Source organism: Salarias fasciatus, chromosome 18, assembly GCF_902148845.1.
Source record: "Salarias fasciatus chromosome 18, fSalaFa1.1, whole genome shotgun sequence".
NCBI lineage: Eukaryota > Metazoa > Chordata > Actinopteri > Blenniiformes > Blenniidae > Salarias > Salarias fasciatus.
The window spans coordinates 26,914,835-26,927,866 of NC_043762.1; positions in this window are offsets into that span (position 1 = coordinate 26,914,835).

The window sequence follows — 13,032 nt, forward strand, 5'->3', positions numbered from 1 at the left end:
GACAGCGGGGCGGGGGACGGAGGAGCGGCGTGGACGCAAACGAGCGAGAGGAGGCGCTGGGCTCGGCTCTTGCCCTCTCACTGACAGGATCTGGTCAATGTCCTGCCGCCGAGGGTCGCGGCCCAGCTTACGCACACAAACTTATCTCCAGTGCATCTGCTCGGGCCGCCTGCGCAGTCAGGCTGTCTCCGCCGCGGGCCACGAGCGCTTTCCTGCTGGGGGTGGGGGGGTGGAGGGAGGAAGGGCGGGGAGGGGGAGATGCAGGGGTGAGAGAGGAGCAAGAAGCAGAGGGGTAGGGAGGTGAAGTGGGGGAGGGAGGGGGGGTTCGCTCGATGTGAAAACTGCCCTGGCGGAGGCCTGCCAAGTCGCTGAGCTATATGGAAAACACAAGCCGCCTCCAGGGTAACAGGACCACTTCTGAATTTCTACAAACAAAAATAGCTCCGATGTCTGGCTGCGACCCCTCTGTTCTCTGGCCCTCGTCGCTCTCTGTGCGTCTGTCACGTTTAAAATTCCCACACCGAGGCCGAGCTCATGTTCGGACCGAAAACAGCCCCCGAGAACAACTTCGCCGACTCCTGAAGAGACGGAAGGGGAGAAAAAAAACGGAATAATTGTGTGGAGCCAAACTTATTTATCATTCCTTCTCTGCTCTGAAACGGAGATGACCTAGTAGTGACCAGTGGTGCAGGCCTGGATCGAGGTCCCTTTGGTGAGCCATTTCATCATTTGAACAGCACCAGTTCCAATTCTCATGACCTAATGTGTTGTCGACTGAAGCCTGCAGCTCGTGTTTTCTCTTCTCTCCCTCGACCCGTTCTCATCACCAGCAGCAGCAGCGAGAAGCAGGGAGAGGACGATCCCGAGGACGTGTTACAGCAAGGTGATTAAAGCACTGTTTCAAGTGAAAAGACTTTGTTTTTTGCATTTTCGTTCACATCTGCATGGCAATGTTTGTTTACAAGGAAGCAGCAGAAACACTCGAAACGATGTAGCAACCCTGCCAGGCCACTAGTGGGTGCTGTATGTTTTTCTAGTAAATCAAACACATTTGAGCACAGAGAGCAATGTGCAATAAACATTGGCAATGGCGAGTATCCGACACTCGTTGGACAGATGATGAAGTTTGATCGCTATTCCAGGAGACTCTCAACTCTAAAACTACCAAGTTCCAGGAGAGTCTGGACGGGCAGTCGTGACACTCTGGACCAAAACACTGTTGTTATTGTCCATCTACTCCTGCATGTTCAGAAGAACTGTTTATTTGGTGGTGTGATCACTGTTCATGTGTAAATCGACCCCAAAAACACAACGGTTTTCTGTTTTCACTTGAAACAAGGCCTGAATTGGAAGAGTGTGAAGAACATGCAGATAACAACTACCAATACTCAATTTGGCTTAAATCCTTTTTTTCTTCTTTTGCAGGCAACATGAAGTGTAAAAAAATCACAATATCTTGATCTCTCTGTGTGGAACCTTAGAAAGACAAGCTAATAACAATTCAAACAAAATAATGAACAGTTTCAGTTTTATTGAGTATTAAAAGTTTACAAATGAGTCCTTCAATCTTTGGAGTAAAAAGGAAGAGAAGAAAATTTGACACAAAAAAAAGATGAAAATTTTGAGCATCAGTACATTTATCTCTGTTCTAATTTATATTGTTTGGTAACCGAAGTCCACAAAGAGTACAATAACTAGTAAAATATACAGAGAAAACAGCCTTATGCTTCAAGCTAACAGACCAAAGCGTAGAGAGTTATATGATGTGATAGATCATTTCAAAACAGTTCTAGTACGTAATGGGAGACTCGGACTAACCTTTCGCTCTGGATGTCTTACTACCACAGTCATCTGCGGTCTGTGAGTCAGTTACCTTTCAGGATAATGTTTCTCGTTTTGGCTGTAAAACACAACCTAACCTCCTCCACGCTAATCCTCAACTCCCAGACCTGCAATAGATCCTTCCAGTGATACACAGAGACGCACCTGACGCAGACACGAGCCCACCTCCGGCCCGTCCGCTCACAGCTCCCCTCATCTGCTGCTCGTTGGGCGCACTGTTAAAGCTGAACCTTGGACACAAAGGCAAAAACCCCCTGATGGGTGTTTACAAGGCAAAGTTCATCCACGTGACCCCTGTAACGGTTTGACCGAGAGGGGGAAAGGAGCAGCAGGCTGAGGGAAGAGCTTTTTGACCTTTAAAGGTGCAGTGTGTGAAATGTAGGTAATGCCATCTGTGTGCATGGGGAGGCAGCAGAGAGTCCCCGTTTTGCTTCAGTCCATACGGTTTAAAGGTTTTTTTAAAGGTTTAGAAAATCAGGTCATGACCATGACTGTTATACTTCTCTGACTTCCTAAGATCGGCTGACTTAACTTCATACTATGATTGGAGTGAGTAAATTTCAGCTGTATGATGGATTTTGGTTGTTAGCAGCAAATTAGCTTTGCCAAAGTCAAATGACTGAGAAAAGGGAATTAAATAATCCATCTGAGATCATAAGAAGGTTCTTTTTCTACATGTCTTGGTTGTTAGCGTGCTGTTTTCTGAGTCCTAACTGTTATATTTATTGTTTTTAGAAGCTTTTATTGAAAGATGCTAAGCTGTTTCGATCTTATCAGTGTAACTGCATGTAAGCTTCAATTAAAAACAAAGATACATCTGGATTTCACTGTGCTTATTTTGAATGAATGACTGGTTTATTTCTGGTCACAGCTCAACACATAAACACAAACACTAACAAAATACGTCTTAAGTCCATCTTACAAACACAAACTCAAAACAGCAGCAGATTCAGCAGTAGCGACGGTCGTACCAGTTCCAGGATTGATCCACTTGTTCTACTCGTGTGTTCACACCAGTCACCATGTAGGTCTCTACATGTAGTCATAACAGGGAACGGTGTAAAGTCTCATCAAGATCCATAAAGTGGGATTTTAAAAACAAAAATTTTAGATTAATGATAAATATATTAAAATACAGAACTGAAGTATCTCATTGGTTGGAAACAGATGTCATGATTTATAATGTAAGACTCACGATGTGAAGAGCAAAATTATTTTCTTCCCTGTGGGACTGTAGCCAAATAAAAATGTGCTTTTTCCTTTTAAAGTTATAACATTAAATGCATTAAAGTTAAAAATAATGAAAGGGAAACAAACCACAGTCGTGTCATTTAAAACAGTGAAATATAGATCACTACCCTGAAGTGTGTGAATGGCCCGTTTGACCTTTGCCTTGGCATTAGGAATATATTTTTTACAAAATGATATGATTAAAATCAACGTAGTCATCTGTTAACTCCCTAAAAGTTTATTTACATCTGTTAGCAGAAGGTTCAACTCATATATCAGACGTACAAACATTCCATTGAGGACAAAGGTGAAACACATTAGAGTGTAAAATATATTGAGAAAATAGCACAAGAAAGGGTGAAGCCGTTTGGAATTAAAATGTTATATTTGTGCATGAAAATGCAATTGAGTGGTTGAATGCAGGCTGAAGATAATTTTAATTTTTTCTATTATAATTAAAATGTAACTATTGCTTGTTGTTTGTCACTGAATATATTTTTCGTATATATAGATTTGCAATTGGAGGTGAAAAGTTGAACATTTTTATCAATTTGGATCAGACTAATTGAGAGCTTCTGATGTTAAATGAAATTCTTGATTTTTTTCCTGCAGTAGAGTCTATGAAGGCAACACAGCTCGCCCCATCCTGAAGGTGCATTACCACTCAGCGCCACCAGATGGTGTCGTGAGTCTTCAACAAGATGCAGCCACACAGTAACGACTCACTACTGCCAGCCGGTGCACAGAAGCGGCACTACAATCCTCGTTAGAATGAATCACAATTTTGTTGGTAAAAGTGTCGAGCCAGAAGCAACAAAGTTACACGAGCGAGGGACGAGACTTTAGGAAAGTTTTCCAGCGTCACTTTGTAGTTTGGACGGAGTTTGCAGAAAGAAGAGGGGAGGAGAGATGACCTCCTTTATGTACATTCTGTTCTGCTTTCGCTGTGATTCCCAAGGTTGCCTGTCTAGTGTGTGTGTGTGTGTGTGTGTGTGTGTGTGTGTGTGTGTGTGTGTGTGTGTGTGTGTGTGTGTGGCCGTGCCAGGCACAGCGTCTCCTCTGGCTCACACAGTGTTGACCCTGCCCTGTACTCTCCTCCTACAAACTGGGCGCGGCCTGGCGGTGCAGCACGTAGCAACACTGTGCTAATACTGATAGATACGCACACACACACACACACACACACACACACGCACACACACACACACACTGAGGCGTGTGCGCTCACTCCAGTCGACAGACACAAACACAAACACGCACACACCTACGCAGAAAGGGCCGTAGAATGAGAAGCGTGATATTTGCTCGTCGGATAAGTAGTTGCAAAGTTCAGATTGCGGGTGAATTGTGCTTCTAGTTTTCGCTCCGCATCTCGCAGACGGCCACTCGAGGCGTCACGAACGCCACAGCGCCCTTCTTGCTACATTGCGATTATTTACGATTAGAAGAATTCACATAAAAAGTCCTTCGCCGGCCTCATCCCACCCCTCTCCGCCATCACCAGACACTCGCAGCCTCTGATTTTTATAAGTGAGACAAATATTCCCATGTGAAATGAACCGCAAGGTATGCAACGCAACATTCCTGGGGAGGTTTTTTTTTCCTCTGATTTAAGGCTCTCCTGCACAAGTTCAGAGCTCCGCCGGTTTGGAAACCTTGGGGAGAAGTGGCCGCACTGTCCCCGGCTCCGGGCGCCCGATCGTATCTCACCAGCAGTCCACTCCGTCTCTCACCCACTCAATCCCAAATTAATACAAATGAGGGTTTTCATTGTGGGACAGACCAAAAACAGCAAAGTATGTTAACAAAAACACTGAGTAATACTCTTAAAAGGAGCACGCTTGTGTAAAAGGAAAACAAAAAGAAGGAAATTCCTGCCAGAAAAATGTGTTTCTCACGTCGGCTTTCGATGCAAACTGCAGAAAGGAGGAAGATGTCCTGCAAATAACGCTAACGCTAGAAAATCTGCGCATTCGCGGTTTGTTTTTCAGCTGATTTATCCGAAGCGTCTCCGGCGAAGCTGCTGCAGGGAAACCAGCCCGCATTCCTGGACCGAAAACATTACAGAGTGACTAATAGGGGGGAGTTCAAAGGTCAAAGCAACAGGAACAAGTCACTGGACGTGACTCCGGTCTGTACGGGAGCGCGGCGGATTTACACGCGTGTGATTGAGTGTAGATCTCAGCATGAAAGGGGGAGAGGAAAAAAAAAAAAACATCTTAATGTTTCCAACAAGTAATTTCATCATTACTGAGGAATCCTGAAAGATGCCAGGAACATGTCAGAAATATAAAGGAGGCCGTGAATAACCCGGCCTGCCCAGCGGTCCGACACAAAGTATGCACTAATGTGTTTATAGTGTGAGACGATGCTGCTCGGCGTGCATGCAGGCAGAGGTGGGTTTATCTCTCAGTCTGAGAGCGGTGTCTTCCTCCGCCGTCCAGCGACACTGGCAGGGGCTGCGTGGGCTTAAATCTCTGGGTCCGGGACCCCGGCTGACCCTCGGAGTTAGCCTTTGTTTGGCAGACGCCTCGGCCGCCTTTAATCTTGTGAAGAGATAAATCCTTTGATGGGCCTGGCCTGCCTCAGTTGAAAGTGCTGCCCGGCCATCTCCATAGATCAACACAATGCAGCATGTTTGATGTGGAGGGGAGTCGGAGGGGGGAGGGGGGAGGGGGGCGTGGCACCCGCGGGTGGGCCTTCTCCCCCCTCATCAATCCGGCGTGGCGGCCGCAGACCCGGCTACCTCCAGCCCTGCCCTCTTGACCAGGAGCATTAGCACTCCGCCGGGATCGGCATATCTGTCTGCGTCAGGCACGGCCAGGCAGACTGCGAGACGGCCAGCGCTACACACACACACACACACACACACACACACACACACACACACACACACACACACATTCCCTTTTCTGTGTAATCTCGGCTTAGAGGGGCAGCGCCAGGTCCGGGCAGACATGTTTGACTGTTGTCTTTCAACTTCATGATGCAAGGAAGACGCCAAGAAGCCCCCGCTGCCGGACAGGACAGAAAACTCCTGGACTCCTCCCAGAGGTTCACTGGGACAAAATACTGCCGTTGGTTTTTTTTAATTCCCCACACTTAAAGAGATTCCTGGACTTTCCGACTTCCTACGTTCTGAAATCTGTCTGCTTTAAATTCTCCAGACAGATTGAAAAAAGACCTCTCCTGGCAGCATGAATCGACTTCCTGTGTTTTATGATTCATAAAAACAAAGATATTGCTCAAAAAATTTCATGGAATATCATTTTCAAGACGTCATCAAGATGACATTTATATTATTATTGTGGTAATTGTTATTTTTTAATTGAATAATAAATTTTACATGATTACATCACAGTCTGTTTTATAGTCATTCATAAGTTTCCTTCCCCAGTAGACTTAACTTCACTACAACACACATCCATCTATCTATATATCTATCGTACTTTAGAAGCCACATGCAGCCCAATTTGACTTCATCATTAATAAATAACATCACTTTAAACATTATTAAACCTTTATTTAACCTTAGTTAAATGTGACAAAAAAAATATATAGAAAAAAATTGTTTTTTTTTTCCTTGAAAATAACATAAATCTCAGCATTATATTTCCAACAGTGGCTCTGGGAGTAAATTACAATCCAATTACATCTCCTCTATTTCTGGATTTTTTTTTTTCTTTGAATCTTCTTGAATTCAAAAATACAATCAATGATTTGACTTTGCGCCGATTAAAGATCTGTAATCATACATCTGCAGGAGTGTGTCTCTTCAGACTGATGATAGCAGGGTCGGCCTGCAGGCCAGATTCTGGCCCAGTTCAGGTCCGAGGGCCTTTTGTTTGACACACTATTTAATGTACATGTTGGACAAATTTTGCTCATCCAACTCTTGGCAAGAAAGCTAATGGATGTAAACAGTTTTGACAGACTGCCACATTTAATCTGGAGCTTGTACATGAAGAACATTAGCATGAATTCACTCTTTCATCGTCGTGTCACAGATGTGATTCCCCCTCATCCCACACTCCTCTGAAAGTGAAAACGGCCCACCTCTAAAAGTAAAGGTGAACTTCAGGGAGCTCTTGAGATGGAGCTGATAAGACCCCGGCTCCCATTAGGACGGAGCCGTGTGCCGGCCCCACACACTCCGCTCTTATCTAAATCCCTCATCAGCAAACACCTCATCCGATCACAGCGCCTCCATATGGTGATGGAGCTGACTGTCCTCCAGGGAGGGAGGGGCGACTCGCCGTCAACAATCAGCAGCAAGGGATCTCAGCAGCTCCCATCAGATCGCCGCATTTTCTCTGCTGGAGCACCGACTGCAGTCACCAAACAGACGATTTCCTCCGAGGGAGTTTCTCTCTTTAGTCACCTTCTAGACGAGCAGTCAGTCACTGAGTGGTGCTGCTGAGGAGTCCTGGTCCTGAGAGAAAGGCTGTTCAGTGGAGGGTGAGGGGAAAATATACATCCATCCAACATCCATCTGTCAACTATCCATACGTCCATCATCTATTTGTGCATCCATCCATCATCTATCCATATATCCATCATCCATCATCTATCATCTATTTATCCATCCATCCATCATCCATCCATCATCTATCAATACATCCATCATCCATCCATCATCTATCAATACATCCATCATCTATCTATCATCCATCCATCCATCTATCATCTATTTATCCATCCATCTATCATCCATCCATCATCCATCCATCATCCATCTATCATCCATCCATCTATCATCTATTTATCCATCCATCTATCATCCATCCATCCATCCATCATCCATCCATCATCCATCTATCATCCATCCATCATCCATCTATCATCCATCCATCTATCATCTATTTATCCATCCATCTATCATCCATCATCCATCCATCATCCATCTATCATCCATCCATCATCCATCTATCATCCATCCATCCATCATCTGTCTATCATCCATCCATCCATCCATCCATCCATCCATCCATCCATCCGTTCACCCCTCCATCGTCTCTCCCAGCTGTTCTCAGGCTGTTCATGTCTAGCCCCTAACCCTGACCCTTACCCTAACCCTAACCCACACCACAATAAAGCCTAACCCTAAAGAAATGTTTTTGCACTTTTACTTTTTTCAGTAACAACAACAACAACATGGTCAAGAAAACACTGTTTCTCCTACTTAGGACCGGAAAAAGGTCCCCACAAGGCACGTTGTTCCACGTTTTGCTATCCTTGTGGGGACATTTGGCCCCAACAAGGATAGAAATACGAGAACACACACACACACACACACACACACACACACACACACACACACACACACACACACACACACACACACACACACACACACTGTGTTTAACGCTGTTCAACCATGATCAGTGCAAAGTTACACAGTTTTCATTCCTCAATGAAGGAATATGATGACTATCAACTATTTTTGACAAGGAAATTGCAACAAACCAGCATAAATGGTTTAATTGAAGAGCATGTGTTCTTTTGAAATCAAGACAAATAAAAGAAACTGAGGAATGTTGGGATTTGTGAGTCAGGTCATCAGTTCAGTCTCAGATTTCACCAGTCCACAAAGACTCATTCACTCATTTGTTCCTCCTGCCTCTGGCCTGCTGTGTAATAGTAAATAGATTAGCATATCCGTGTATTGCACTGCACATTATCTTTGTTATTCATCTTTTACTGCGTCAGAAATGGAAATTGCCCCTCTAAGATGATAAAGTTCATTTTCATCTTGACCCGTTAGAGTTTTATGGAGGACTGTCAAACAGAAGAAAGGTTTGTCTGGAAGAAGAGACAAAACAACGAAACGTCAAGATTGTAAAAAAAAAAAAAAGACGTTTAACTGTCTTCAAAGTTCATTACCTGCTGTATGGAATAAGCTTATATAAGCGTCGGTTTGGGTGTGCGATTGAACAGCAACGTCATGCTGAACGTCACTTAAGGATTTTATTGGTGTCTTCAGCAAATGAAAGAATGAAGTAACTTCATGGAGAAGGAAAAAAGTTGTAAATAGTCCAGAGTCATGGGTCAAAGCAGCAGTCCGTCACACTGCGCCGCCGTCAGATGATATCTGGGACTCTTGGGCTGCAGCTCGGATCATTTTCTAGACGTCGCCATAATATTGGCTCTTGATAGCATACAAACCAGCATTTCTACAGCTGCATCTGTAGCATTTTGCAGACATTTATTTAAATATAATACAGGTCAAATAATGCATATATATATATATATATATATATATATATATATATATATATGTATATATATATATATCCAGAAGATGTAGAGAAATGATTCATTCAACTTGAGTGAAAGAGCGAAAATTTTATTTCAAATGAAAAAAAAAATCCATTAAATAATAAAACCCATGAAATACAGAGACAGACGACACACACTGACAAACTGCAGTGTAACAGTAACAGAAACAAAGAGCTGTGAACAGTAATAGTAATTCTGCTGTTTTACTTTGACCGGAAGGCAGTAGTACAGCAGGTGATGAAAGAATGAATTAACGTTAATGTTCTTTATCTCCAGGGTCGACATTAAAAGGATACGGTCTCTGAATTTAAACACACTCACTAGTTTTCTTGCCAAGATTTGGATGAGCTATATCTATAATAGAAATTGTGAAGATATCACCGCCCAGTCAGTTTTAGCTGTGCTGTTGTTTTTAGAGGCTTTAAAGCAGAGGAGTCGAACATAAGGCCCGCGGACCTGAACTGGCCCCAGGATCTGGTCTGCAGGACGTGAGCGTGCCATCATCGGTCTGATAAGAAACACTCTGGAAAACACTGTTTGTTTGTGGATCTTTAACCAGCACAGAAGTAAATAATTTTAATTTTGGAATCAAGAAAATGTGAAAAGAAAAAAAAAAAGTTTTTGGACTGAAATTATATTATTTTTCAGAAAAAAAAAATCTTCAGAAATGTTTAATTTTCTAACGGATTAAATCAATGTTACAGTCTAAATCAACTAATAATGACAGGCACTGTAAGTTATTTCGCTGTTCAAGCACACTGCATAAATAGTATAGGTTATATAGATAACAGAGCAGTGAACACAAAACTGAGACCAGAGCTGAGATATCAGTGATGCTGCCATGGACGCTCGATAACGACCATCAGCCTCGAAGCCATGCTGCCTGGGGGAGTTTGGAAAAGCATGCACAATGCATCAGCTCTGGAGGACGTTTAGTGGATTTTGCTCCAGAAGGTTTCATTAAAATTGGATTTATGTTGGGATTATAATGATTTTTGGTAGTAATTGTTACGTTTTTGAGAAAATATCGACATTTTATTCACATGTCCTCTGAGGCACAACAAAATGCAAACTTTAAAGTTTAGATTTAAAGGTTATTACCAGTCTGGATCACTCATGATGACATTTCTGTGTATGGCTTCTGAATTAAAATGTGTTTGATACTCAGATCTGGTGCAACTTTGGTAGATAAGGTCGTCATGTTTTGTTTTCTTCCTCCCAGATTGTTAGAACACAGTTAAACAGACAGCACAGTCAACCATCTGATAAAGGAAAAGACTCAAAACAACGTCCATAAAGGCATAAAAGCTGCACACTGTGGCATGGGAACAGTCTTCACGTTAAAGGAACTCTTTACTGACATCTTTCGACAGTCAGCTCAGTGTTTTCCCTGAAGCTGAGTCAGTCCGAACCTTTTGGTTGCTTTCGGTGTGAGCTGGTTTGATTGGAGCAGGTTGAGCCTGACCGTGACCAGAAGTGCGACCCTGCAGACTCCAACTGTGTCAGAGGAGAATTTCACACTGTGGCCGCCCTCTTCTGAGGTGTGTGTGTGTGTGTGTGTGTGTGTGTGTGTGTGTGTCTGTGTGTGTGAGATGTGCCCTGTGTCCACATGACGTATGCACATGAAGAGTGTGTCCCTGCAGAGCCAACTAAGGCAGGCGGTGACATTAGAGCCCCTGAAATAGCTTCGGAGGCATTTTAATTGCTTCACTCTGCAATGCTTCAAATAATAAGTATAAGAAAAACGGGTGAAACCTTTTCCAGGAGTGGGATTACCACGAAAACAAGGAGCCAAGTTCCATGAGTGTAATAGAACAATAAATATGTGCATGACTGGATTTTTTTTACGTCCCCATTGTATTATTTGAACTTTGCTCTCTTCCTTCCACATTCTGTCCTGTCACCTTAATCCCATTTTTCTTTGGGATGCCTGCTCCGGCTGCAGCATCCAGAGCGACCCCAGCGTCGTGCACGGCTGCGTGCGCTATGACTCCACAGTATTGTGTTACCCCGGGGAGGGGAAAGCGTTCGATGTGCGCTGGCCGTGTTTGTCTTTAATCATTGTGAAAGTAATAGCCGAGTCATGTGCACGGAGCCGCACAATGAGGTGCTGAAGTGCTCCATGAGTAGGAAACTTCACACAAACACAGGAAGCTGAGTGTTTCTCGCCGAGGGCAGGAGTCTGCGCCGCGGCGCTGCGGCGGGCTGATGGGCCCTCAGATTAACCCGGGGCCGGGGAGCCTGCAGACCCTCCTCATTGTTGCTGCAGTCTCTCTGCAGAGACATCAGAGCCACACATCTGCAGCTAAATGTTAAAGAAGGCAGACATTGTGAGACTTTTCCAGCATGGAGAATGCATCTGCGCTGCATCTGTTCATCTACTAAAAGGTGGCTTCTTCATCATCGGTCTTCATCAATCATGTCAGAATGACCAACAGGGTGATGAGAAGGAAATGTTGAACAGCTGAGCTCATAAATCTGCAGCTCAGGTGTATCTTATGACAAATATTCTCCAATCTGACACAATGTTAGAAAGGAAGTGAAGCAGAACGGTGGAGATTTAAAGTACAACAGAGTCCTCTAGTGGCGAGTAAGCTCGAGTCATGCAGAGGCGTCAAACAGGGCTGGGGCTGGTTTACAAGACAGGATACAGCTGGACAGGTCTCAAGTCCACCACTGGACACACACACACACACACACACACACACACACACACACACACACACACACACACACACACACACACACTGCCATGTGGCAATTTAGTGTCAACAATTAACCTCACATGACTGTTTTTAGACAGTGGCAGGAAACCGATGCACACACAGGGAGAACATGCAAACTCCACACAGAAAGGCTGGATTCAGTTTTGAACCGAACAGCTTACGAGGTGAGAGTAGTGACTGCTAACACAACCTGATAATGCTGCAATAAAGTCGCCGGTTCTACTCCAGGCCGGGCTAAAGACGTGCATGTTGAGTGTAATTACTGTCTCCAGATGACCAGGACTCGTGAGTGTGTTTGCCCTGTGATGGATGGCTGCCTCTCCAGTGTTCCTACCTTCTGCCACAGTCTGCAGGAACTGAGCCTGAAAGAGTCAAACAGTATGAAAGATGAATGGAGAGACATCACTGGCAGCCTCCCCCTTCTTTTAAATCAGAGTTGGATTCCCTCTTACGGTTGATATCTTTCATTTTAAAAACATCCCTGGATCTGTCTCTTTCAATATCAGCAGCTTCCTCCAGCTTCCTCATCCAAAGTGCTTTCTGTGCTCATTACTCCTCAGGCCACTGCGGCTGGAACCGATAAAAGCCACTAGATGGCAGATTTAAAGTTCCTCTGACGGGAGAGAAAAAAAAAGGAATCCAGCCTCCGCGGAGTGTGTCAAACAGACAGATGGCGCAATTGCTCCAGAGATGCTGACGCGTCTGATTGAGAAAAAACGGTGTATTTTGTGAAAACAAGCAGAGCCAAGCCCCCGTTCTGCCTGCTCTGCGTGCTCCTGTGCGCCGTGCGTAAAACGTGCGCACCGAGGAGCGAGCAGGGCTGTGGAACACTTTTAGTTTCCACGTCGCCATGCTTTTCTCAGAGGAGATCGTGAAGCTCAATAATGCTGAGATTAAAAAAAAAAAAAAGTTTATCGGAGGCGGATATGGAGCCGAGGTGCCAACTCCCTGTCTG